This window comes from Tursiops truncatus, chromosome 11 (genome assembly GCF_011762595.2).
Source record: "Tursiops truncatus isolate mTurTru1 chromosome 11, mTurTru1.mat.Y, whole genome shotgun sequence".
Lineage (NCBI taxonomy): Eukaryota > Metazoa > Chordata > Mammalia > Artiodactyla > Delphinidae > Tursiops > Tursiops truncatus.
Window position 1 is genome coordinate 99,325,831 of NC_047044.1, and position 11,958 is coordinate 99,337,788.

At 49.8% G+C, this 11,958-nt stretch overlaps 1 non-coding gene across 1 annotated transcript; it reads right to left on the reverse strand.

The window, feature by feature from the left end:
* Window positions 1-8,365: 8,365 nt before the first annotated feature.
* On the reverse strand, window positions 8,366-8,472 carry LOC117314409 (U6 spliceosomal RNA). The gene has a single exon (XR_004529154.1). It is a non-coding gene; the product is annotated as a U6 spliceosomal RNA (small nuclear RNA).
* Between the last annotated feature and the right edge of the window lie 3,486 nt (window positions 8,473-11,958).

An 11,958-nucleotide genomic window follows, 5' to 3' on the forward strand; every position in this document is an offset into this window, starting at 1 on the left:
CCCGGCGCCCTCTGCCCCTTCTCCCCGCGCAGCCCCGCCCCTCCCCGCGCAGCCCCGCCCCTCCCTCCGCGCCCCCTCCACCCACAGGCTCGGGGGCGTACTTGGCTGACTGCCCCTTCTCTTTCAGCCCGGATTTTCTGGGATTGGGATCTGCGGGCCGAGCTCCCCGCAGAGTCCGCCTGGTGCCCGCCCCGCCTTAAAAAGTAAAAATAAATGCCGGACACAGAAGGACAAAAGCTGTACGAGTCCACGCTGTGCGAGGTGTTCAGAGCCGTCAGATCCAAACAGAGCCAGAACGGCGGTTACGAAGGGGGCGTTATTGTTTAGCGGGTACAGAGCTCGTGACGGTTTTCTCCTGGACCACACTTTAGTCGGGCTCCTTTGAATCCTCTTCCAACTAGGCCTCCACTTGCGTCGCCCCGTTTTAGCGAGAATCCTGTTACTCGTTTTAGCCAGAACCTCCCCCCACCCCACCCCGCCCTCTTATCTGACCACATGCCTCCCTCCCCCGTCCCCAGGTGACGTCCCATCCCTCACCTGCCTGCCTGCAGCAAGAATCCTAGCCAAGAGTTACCCAACCCTCTTAGAAATTTTCCATCCCCCCCAATCCGGCTCCTTGGCTAAAAGTCCCTCCCCACTTGTCCACGCTGTATTTGGAATTGACCCCTGTTCTGTACTGACCTCTCTTTTCCCCGGTTGCAAAGTCCTGAATAAAATCTGCTTTCACCCCTTTAATGAGCGTGCGGCTCTGGTTTTCTTTGACCTGTCAGTTTGCGATGATGCCAGAGTTCTGGAGACTGGTAGTGGCGATGGTTGCAGCACGACGTGAATGTGCGTAGTGCCACTGGACTGAACATTTAGAAGTGGTCGAAATGGTAAATTTTATGTTACGTTTTTGTTACGCAAGAAAAGAAAAGCTCAATGGTTTTTTTTTTTTTTTTTATTTTTTATTTTTTTAGCTCAATGGTTTTTAAAAAGACTTTTAAAAAGTTAAATATATAAAGCAAGAGTCTGTCCAGAGACCCTGTGATAGCCCTTCGTGGGGCCCACTGGCCTGCCTCAAAATTCTTGGCCCCTCTCTTTTAGGGTTGCCGGATAAAAATACAGGACACCAAGGTCATTTGAATTTCAGATGAAAAAAAACAAATTGTTTTCTATTTTTTTTTAGTATAAGTATGTCCCAAACGAAGTATGGGACACATTTACACTAAAAAAATCATTCCTCGTTTATTTGAAATTCAGAATTAAGTGTTTATATTTTTATTTGCTAAGTCTGGCAACCCTACTCTCTTCCTAATACTCTCCGAATTTTGTCCTCTTTCCCTGCCCTGCCTCTCGCGTCCATCCCTGGGAGACAGTTAGGTTGAATTGTCTCTTTTGATGAGAACACCCCAATGACTTGCAGGCAGTAGCACATGGTTCCCACCAATGATGGGTAAGAGATGGGTTTGCACATGTATTATAGACTGAATGTGTCCCCCCACCCCAAATTAATACGTTAACACCCTAACCCCCAGTGTGACGGTATTTGGGCCAGGGCCTTTGGGAGGTAATTAGGGTTAGGTGAAGTCATGAGGGTGGGATACCCACGATGGGATGACAGCCCTTATGAGAAGGGGTACTCTCTTTCCACTACTAAGGACACAGGGAAAAGGCAGCCATCACAAGCCAGGAAGAGAGCTCTCTCCAGGAACCAAATCAGCCGACACCTTAATCTTGGACCTTCCAGCCTCCAGCACCGTGAAAAATAAATTTATGCTGTTTAAGCCACTCTATGGTATTTTGTTTCTGACTAATACAAGCTGCAAGCTCATTTCCCCCTCACTCCACCTGAGCAATGACTAAGCAGCTTAAGGTATCCGGAGAGAAAGCTCGCAGGCTTGGGGCTCCGCCCCTCGTCCTCTGTGCGACCTTGGGCAAGTCATCCGATGGGGCCTCAGCTGCCCCATTTATAAACTGCAGTTAAGAGTGCTTGCCCTGCCTCCTTTAGAGAGCTGCAGATAAAGGGCATCTAAGTGCTCTGTGATCTGTAAAGTGTACTCGAACACAAAAGGCTCCAGGATTTCTGTCTGTACATAGACACGTGCCCACATACCCCACATCACACATCCAACCTGGCTGTGTTTTCTCACAAAAGTGCGGCAAGACAGCACCCCCAGTCCAGAGCAGCCAGTTCACCCTCCAGACCGTTCACCCACACTTCATCAAAGATCTCTACCAAATCTACTGGTGACAGGCTCATCCCAGACTTAATTTTAAAGATTTCCTGGGACCTCCCTGGTGGTGCAGTGGATAAGACTCTGCACTCCCAATGCAGGGGACCCGGGTTCCATCCCTGTGGTCAGGGAACTAGATTCCACATGCATGCCGCAACTAAGAGTTCTCATGTCACAACTAAGGAGCCCGCCTGCTGCAACTAAGGAGCTGGTGAGCCGCAACTAAGGAGCCCTGGAGCCGCAACTAAGGAGCCCACCTGCTGCAACTAAGACCCAGTGCAACCTAATTAATTAATTTAAAAAAATAATAATAAAATAAAGATTTCCTAGGAGCTGGACTGCAAAGACATTTAACCTCAGCCACTCGAGCTACAGTGGGAACCTTTGACCTCAGTCTGGATAAAGAAAAGCTAAGTGTCATCTTAACATGTGGACACTGGGGCCCCACCTGCCTCTGCTAGCCCAGCATGTGATGCTATTTATATGAAACATCCAGAAAAGGAAAATCCACAGAGAATGCAGATTGGTGGTTTCCAAGAGCTGAGGGAAAGGGATAATGCGAAATGACTGCTTAACGGGTATAAGGTTTAATTTTTGGCCACACTGCACAGCATGTGGGGATCTTAGTTCCCTGATCAGTGATCGAACCCGTGCCCCATGCAGTGGAAGCACGAGGTCTTAACCACTGGACCGCCAGGGAAGTCCCGGGTATAAGGTTTTATTTTGGGGGTGATGAAAGGTTTTGGAGCTACACAGAAAGAGCGGCTGCACGACATTGTGAATGCACCAAATGCCACTGAATTGTTCACTTTAAAACAGTTTTAGGGCTTCCCTGGTGGCGCAGTGGTTGAGAGTCCGCTTGCCGATGCAGGGGACGCAGGTTCGTGCCCCGGTCCGGGAAGATCCCACATGCCGCGGAGCGGCTGGGCCCGTGAGCCGTGGCCGCTGAGCCTGCGCGTCCGGAGCCTGTGCTCCGCAACGGGAGAGGCCACAGCAGTGAGAGGCCCGCGTACCAAAAAAAAAAAAAACAAAAAAAAAAAAACCAGTTTTATGTGGCTTTGACCTCACTGTACAAAACAAAACAGAAGGACGATGCTGGGGCATAAGAAGCGCTAAGTACTAGTTGTGAGTATCCTGCATTCCCCGACCTCAGGGCTGAGCCTGCGTCTTGTACTTCTGTACTCTCCTTGGTGTGGAGCTTGCACTGGAAGGGGCAGGGAGGCCACTGGCCGAGGGCCTCTTCTGTGTGTCCCCTAGGGATTCCTTTTTTTTTTCTTCAGAGGAGGATGAGGAAGCCACAACATTGTCCCTTGTCACTGTTCTCTCAGCACGTTTATTGAGTGCTTGCTCTGTGTCTTCAGACAAATCAGAGAAACAGCCCCTTGAGTGGATGATGGCCAGCGTGTGATGGAGTTCTGAGAGCAGCAGAGTGGGAGCACAGGCGCTGGGAAGCAGGGGCAGGGGCCCGCACGTTCACTTAGGAGCGCGTTCAAGTGTGCCAAACAGGAACTTCACCGCAGGGCTCTAAGCCTTATGAGTTTCATTTTCCATATATGGACCACACCGTCTTTATCCAGTCCTCTGTTGATGAACGCTTAGGTGGCTTCCATGTCCTGGCTCTCGTAAATAGTGCTGCAAGGAACATTGGGGTGCATGTATCTTTTTGAATTATGGCTTTCTCTGTGTATATGGAATATTACTCAGCCATAAAAAGGAATGAAATTGTGCCATTTGCAGAGCCGTGGATGGACCTAGAGACTGTCATACAGAGTGAAGTAAGTCAGAAAGAGAAAAACAAATATCATATAATATTGCTCATATGTGGAATCTAGAAAAATGGTACAGATGAACTTATTTGCAAAGCAGAAATAGAGACACAGATGTAGAGAACAAACTTATGGATACCAAGGGGGAAGCGGGGGTAGGACGAATTGGGAGATTGGGATTGACATATATACACTACTATGTATAAAATAAATAACTAATGAGGACCTACTGTATAGCACAGAGAACTCTACTCAGTGCTCTGTGGTGACCTAAATGGGAAGGAAATCCAGAAAAGAAGGGATATATGTATACGTATAACTGATTCACTTTGCTGTACAGCAGAAACTAACACAACATTGTAAAGCAACTATACTCCAATAAAAAGTAATTTTAAAAATTAAAAAAAAAAAGAAGTTTCATTTTCCACGTTACAGGAGAACTGGAGGTAAGCAGAACGGCGCTGATCCGTGGTGCCTTTAGGAACCTAGACTCTTCTTTCTGCTGTGCCTTAGCTCGTGGCTTTCATCCTCATGCTTGTAATATGTGTGCTCCATTCTGTACACTACATCTGACTTCCAGGTGGGAAGAAAGGAAGGACAAAGCAAAATGGTAAAATGCAGATGTGGGCCCAATCTACTTCTTTTTTTTTTTTTTTTTTTTTGCGGTACGCAGGCCTCTCACTGTTAGGGCCTCTCACTGTTACGGCCTCTCCCTTGGCGGAGCACAGGCTCCAGACGCACAGGCTCAGCAGCCATGGCCCATGGGCCCACGGGCCCAGCCACTCCGTGGCATGTGGGATCTTCCCGGACCGGGGCACGAACCCGTGTCCCCTGCATCGGCAGGTGGACTCTCAACCACTGCGCCACGAGGGAAGCCCCCAATCTACTTCTTTTTAGGAAAGATTCCCTAACAATCTCCATCCAGCAACTTCTTCTTACATCTTATTGGCCAGGACTGGACCACGTGACTGCAGCCAGCTACAGAGGAGTCTTGGGACATGAGTATTTGTAACTGGGGATACTACTTCCCTGAACAAAATAGGGATTCTATTAGGAAGGAGAGGATAGAAGGAGGGTAGTCAACTGTGCAGTGCCTGCTGGAGACACCCAACCTTTGTTCAAGTTTGCTCAGAGAAGGATTTCTGAATGCCAGAGATGAAGCTTAAAGGATGAGCAGGAGTTACCCCAGGGAAGGAGGGTGGGGTTATAGGCATTCCATGAACACAAGACAGCAGGAATCTATTCATTAAGGTAAGGCTAGCTGCTGCAACAAACTGAAGACAGTTCCATCACTTCTCACTAATGGAACACCCAAGTCCATGGATGGCTTTCCTTCACGCTTTAACTCAGGCATCTGAGTTCTTTCCACCTATGGCTCTGCCGCCTTCACCATGGGGCTTCTGGGGTTGGGAAGGGAAAGAACATGAAGAGCACGTGGGAGTTTTGATGCAACAGGCCTGGCAGCAGCATGGATTACTCTTGTGCCTCTTCCACGGGCAAGACCTTGTTCAAATGGCCACATCTAAGTGCAGGGGAGGCTGGGAAATACAGTCTATGTATAGATGAGCCAGTTTCTGCTACAGTGATCAGGAGGTGAGAAAACGTGCAGCTGGTGTGGAGTGGGACGTGACACAAGACCATGAGCAGTTTGGTGTCGCTGAAGTTCAAGGCAGAGGGGAGGGGGGGATGAGATTAGAGAAGTAGTAGGAACCAGACCACAATACCGGGTACCGTTTCTGGAGCTCCTGCTCTGTGCCGGGCAATGCACCTAGCACTTCACATCTATAGTCTCAGTTATGATAGGGTGTCTGACCTGTGGAGAAGAGGTGGGAGATCTCCTGTGTATATTTGCTTTGTATAACAATCCTATTTCCTAACGAGTATATAGAGTTTCACTGTGTGCAAAGCACATGTATGCATACGATATTTATAAGAATTTGGTGAGGAAAATAGTCCCGTCATTCCTATGTACATTGGGGGGAAAATGAGGCTTTGAGAGGTTTAAGAACTTGTCCCAAGTTCAGCCAGGTCCACCTGTTAATAAACACTCTCACTCATTCTATTATATCACCTCCCAAAGAGGGTCTCATGTGTCATAGTAGGGAGTTGGGACTGGAGCCTGAAGTCTAATGGCCGATGGGCTCGGAAGAAGCCATCCCTTTCTGATGCTAAAATTGGACTCCCTCAGATTTGCTCAGACTTACCTGTCGTCGGTGGCATCGGCGGGGGCGGGGAGGGCGCGGGGGGCAGGAAGGACTCCGTGAAACCAGGAACTCGTCCTTCCTGGGGCAGCACCTGGCTCTCCCAGCTGAGGAAGTTCTCCGTTTTCAGAGGGAAGGGGGCAGGGAGAGTCCATGCCTCCCTGAGTCCAAAATGACCCACCTGCGGACCTTACGGCTCTCCTGCCACCCCCAATCCCAGCCTCCTGTGCAGCCTCGAAGGACCAGGGCTGGGAACAGAGGGTGGGGCGCAGGCAGGGCCAACAGTAACACAGTACTTTCAGAGGACCACAAACGTATTTTCATTAAAATCAGAAGAAAAGTGAACTTCAGATTGAAGAAGATATTTTAATATATAATATTAATATAGTCATCTGTGTACCAACATAGAAAATATGATTTTTTATGGAGTAAGGTCCCCACGAAGGCAAAAGGACCCACCTAGTCTATGAAAGTTGTCATGAAGTTGGTGTGTGTGTGTGTGTGTGTGTGTGTGTGTGTGTGTGTGTTTCAAGGCAGAGACTGAGGGCCTAGGGCTTCGGGCTCTGACTCTCCAGCTCGTAGCCTGGCAGGCTGCCTGCCTCTTCCGGCTAAACTCCACATGCCAGGACGTGCTCTAAGGAACCTGGAACCCACAGTCTGGTGCTCACCACCCTGTGTGGATCTGCATTTCGGGAGCCGCACCCCCTTCCTGGCACGGTGTCCACCGCTCTGAAATCCCACCGTGTGGGAGCTGGACACAGGGCAGCAGGACTAATCCTTGAAATAACTCAGGGAGGATTATCCCAGCCTCTCAGCAGCAGCGAGGCCGGGTTGGTTCCCAGGGAGGGGGAGGCCAGAGCAGGGGGGCTGCCCACAGTGGGAAGACGGGGAAAGGTGAATGCCCAGCAGAGAGGCTTCCAGACTGGACCAGGCAAGAGGGGGTCCTAAGGGGCGGGGCTAAATCTCAGAGGTGGGATTATGCAAATCAATTCCAGCCAGAGATCTGAAGCTTGAAAAAACCCAGACTGGGGGAAAGAAGTTAATTTATAAAAATTTAAAAGTATGAAATATAAAATAATCCCTTAAGGTGCTTATTTCACAACCAAATCATTCCAACACAATGAACCATATGTAAAATGTACCTCCCCCCAGCCCCTCACCTACACCCCGAGGAGCCCCTCTTCTCTCCACCATCCTACCACCCAGGCTTGGGTGCTTTTCCTGTCCTCCTTTCCATCTCACTGACCCAGCAAATTCTGAAAGTCCCACCTCCTCCAGGGGGTGACTGGAGGACAAGGCCCGATTTCCTGGGCCCCCAATCTGTGGGGGGAATGTCTCCAGGTCCTGAATTTGCCTGTGCAAATTGGCTTTCTGACATGCTGATGTCTATACGTGGAGGCTGAATCTTGGTAGGAGGACCAGGTAGGTGAAAGCGTGCCAGGGGAGCAGGGACGCATGTGAGTCATGGGTGGCTCCCACAGGCTGGGGTGTGGGTAGGAAGGGGAGCCCCTTTTGAACGGAGATGTGCACACAGAGGGTCTGGGTAAGTCTGGGTGACTGGAGAGAGCCCGAGGTGGGTGCTGGACCTGGGGCCCAGACAGCAGAGGCTTACACTCTGGTAGGCGCTAGTCACACGTGAGTGTCCGAGCACTGGAAATGCAGCTTGTGTGTGCAACTGAGGAACCGAACTGCTAACGTGCTTAATTTTCACTAAAAATTAATTTAGAAGTTGTTACTCTCTCCATTTAGTTATTGGAAAACATAAGTATTGGTGAGATAATTTGAGTATGTGAACTTACTTTTCAATGTGAACGTTGTGAGATCTGAACACAGGCCACACAGTTCCAATAAAAATTTAGCATCCAAATTGAAATGTGGTGTAAGTGCAAAACTACGCGGTACACCTCCAGGACTTAGTACGGAAAAAAAATTTTTTTCAAGGATCTCAGTAATTTTGTACATGATTACATGTTGAAATGATAATATTTTAGATACAAGTTAAATCAATATATTATTGAAATTAATTTCACTTTTTTAAAACTTGTTTAAGTTTAAAAAAAGTTTTTTTATTGGAGTATAGTTGATTTACAATATTGTGTTAGTTTCAGGTGTACAGCAAAGTGAATCAGTTATACATATACATAGATCCACTCTTTTTTAGATTCTTTTCCCATAGAGGCCAAAAAATATGGAACGCTTCACAAATCTGCATGGCCTCCTTGTGCAGGGGTCACGCTAATCTTCTCTGTATCGTTCCAATTTTAGTATATGTGCTTCCGAAGCAAGCACTTTTTTTTTACTTTAAAAAATATGGTTACTAGAAATTTAAAAATCATGCACGTTGCTCACATTGTATTTCTGTTGGACAACTCTTCTCTAGAGGGAAAGGCTGAGAGAGATCTAACTGGCTTCAGGTGGCAAGGCAGGGTGGAAGGCTCTCTGGGGCAGGGCCAAAGGTAGCTTGATGCCCGGGGTGGAGGTTGCGAGTAGGAGGGGAGTGGGGGCTGGAAGAGGGCAGAGACGACTCGACCTGGCAATGTTGAGAATGTGTTTCATGGGGCCGGCCGTGTCTGCTGTGTGTATCATAAGGCTCAGGTGTCTCTGCACCCCTCCGTACCCTCTGTGCCCTTCTCCCCCGTCTTCCTTAGGTGCTGGCAGAGTGGGTCTCACCTCCAGCGGTATAACCATCACTGGACCGGAAGCTTCTCCAGCGCACAGATCGTGTCTTCTTTCTCTTTGTAGTCTCAGTCTCAACATCATGTATAAAGAAACTTAGCAAGTTTTGCCGACAGAGGGACCGGCAGTCCAAATGCTGTTTGCTTTAGTGGGCTGACACGTGTGTGTTGCGACAGGCCCCCCGAGGGGCAGGATGTGAAGGGGAGCAGCTACAGCCTGCTGGGGGAGGGGAGTCCTCATCCCCTCATCCCTGGGGAAGTGCAGGGGGTGTCCCTCGGAAATGGACAGGAGCCTTGTCTGTGTCAGTTCCCGCAGCAATGTCTGTGTCAATCCTGGGTCTAACGAAGACGCAACGCAGCCAAAAATGAAATAAATAAATAATTAAAACAAACCAAAACAAAGCCTAAGCAGGGGACACCCAACATTGGCCCAGTGAATTTCAGAACCTCTATGGACCAGCGATTCCTCTGTACCTCTCCTGTTACCCTCCCCTGTTACTTTTTGAGCAGAAATGTCTGTAGCTGTTGTCCTGCCGTGGTGTGCTGTGTGTGGGCAGGCAGATAACTTGCATCTTTAGTTGTACAGACCAGGTAAGAGGAATACCTAAAGGAAACTCACCTACACCTAAACCTGATTTAGATGAGATGCTGGACCCTGAGCTTTAGGGTGTCTTGGGAGGGAAGTGAATGTATTTTGCAGGTGCAACGGACATGAGTCACTGAGGGACAGAGGACAGCGTGGACAGACTCTAAGGTGACCCGCATGATCCCACCTCCTGGTACTCACACCATTGTATAACCCCCCTGCCCTAGGGTGTGGGCAGGGCCCGTGCCTTGCTTCTAATCAATAAAGCACAGCAAAGATGACGGTATATATGTGATTATGCATGCAGAGTATGTGACATCCATGATCGTTACACTGGTCTTGCTAGAGCACTGACTCCCTCGCTGGCTTTGCAGGAGGCTGCCGTGTTGCGAGCTGCCGTATGGAGAGGGCCATACAGCAAGCAGCTGGAAGACACGTCCAGCTGACGTCCAGCAAGAACTGAGGCCTTCCGTCCAGCAGTCGGCAAGGATATGAAGGCTGCCCCTCGATGAGGACCCAGCCCTGGCCCGCAGCGTGACTGCCGTCTTACGGAGGACCCAGTTGAGCTGTGCCCACGCTCCCGATCTTCAGAAACTATGAGCTGATGTGTGTTGTTTGAAGCTGCTAAGTTTCCCATCATTTGTTCCAAGCAGAAGAGAACGGACACCGTCTACCAGCCGTCCTCAGTCTGAGCCTCACCTGCACCTCTCTGACCTCATCTCCAGCCACTGTGCCCTGGCTCACTCCACACTAGCCACAGGGCCCACCTGCTGATCACCAAAACCACCAGGCAAGCATCTGCCTCCCAGCCGTGGCATTTGCTGTTCCCTGTTCCTGGAATGCTCTTCCTGCACTTGAAAGCAGGACTCACTCCCTTGCCCCCTTCAGATTATTGCTAAAGTTTTGCCATCACAGTGAGGCCTTCCATGGGCACCCTTTTAAAAATTGCAACTCACCTCTGCCCCAACTCCCATACTCCCTACCCCTCTTTCTTCTTTATTTTTCTCCAATTCTTTTTAAAAATCATTTTTGCTTGGTGTTCGGTTTGTTTTTTACTGTTGCGTCCCCAGATCATAGGAGCTGCTCATCAAATACTAGCAGAGAAGTTAAATGAACCAGAGAGATTGGTGGAGGCTGCAGTAAGGGTAAGGTTAAAGTTAAGATAACAGAGGAAGAGACGGAGGCTGGAGGGCATTTTCTGGCTGTCAGATGTCTGCAGACTCCAACTTCGGACATGCTTTTCTCGGAAACACTCCTCATTATATAAAATATGATCCTGGGAATTCCCTGGCGGTCCAGTGGTTAGGACTCCGCACTCTCATTGCCGAGGGCTGAGATTCCATCCCTGGTCGGGGGAACTAAGGTCGCACAAGCAGTGCAGCGCAGCGCGGCCAAAAAAAAAAAAGAAAATAGGATCCTGCAGGTGGGGAATGGACTGCATAAAATAGCTCTATGAAATAGCAATGACTGGATACATCGAATTACTCCAGGTATGTGAAGAGGCTGACATAACGTTACCCCTGGTAAGTGGTCTGTAGTGAAGGAGGTGCCCCTCGTCAGACCCTCGTTATGCTCGTGAGACACCCAGATTCTCACGTGACCCAGGAACTTAATCCGGGTCACTCAGGTATTTCATTCCAGATCTAGGAATCAGAAAGGAGGTCTCCGGACTCACCGTCCGCATCTGGAGAAAGTGTCTCACGGGAAGTTTCCCTAGGAGCCCGGTCCCCTGGAGTAGGAAGCGGCAGCTGTAGGTCCAAATCCAGCTCTGCCACCGAAGTGCCACATATCCTGGGGCTCCAGCTGGGAGAGGCGCGGAATGCGGCCACTTTCTGACCAGGCAGAGATGAGGGAGCTGCTGTTTGCCAGGTGCTCGGGGCCCCGGGTCGACACACGGAAGGGAGGGCAAGAGGCTCCCACCACGGAGAAGCAGGCCCACCTGCAGCTGGAGATCTTCCGCCGCAGCAGAACTCACCGTGGCTCTCTGGGTGTCTGACAGGCCCAGGCGGAACCCCCAACCCTGGCCTGTCATCTTGCGATGGCTCCCTTGGGTACCGTGGGGAGGGGGGCTGGTGGAGGCAATATGGCTGGTTTAGGGCGGAGCCAGCGCAGCGATCCCAGACCCTCGGGGATGCGTGATGGGCGAGAAGCGTCATTTTCATATGCAGAGAACAACACACGGTTTTTCAGATCCGGGCCCAGCCCTCAAGGTCACTGCCTTTCTTCCTCAAAGAATAGGAGTTGGGGTGCTTCTCCTTGCTTGGTGACCACGCTCAGCCATGGGCCCAGGCCTGGCTGATGGCTCTGGGTTCAAGCCCCAGCTTCCTCCTTAGTACTGTGTGATCTTAGGGAAGGCACTCCACTTCTCTGAGCCTCGTTTTTCTCACATGCAAGATGGCGGTAATGACACCTGTTGCCTGTAGGTAAGATTAGCAGCCACCCACCCTGCCACACACATTCTCTTTTCTTCTCACTCTATCCTTTTCACTGAGTGAATCTTATCTATACTCATGG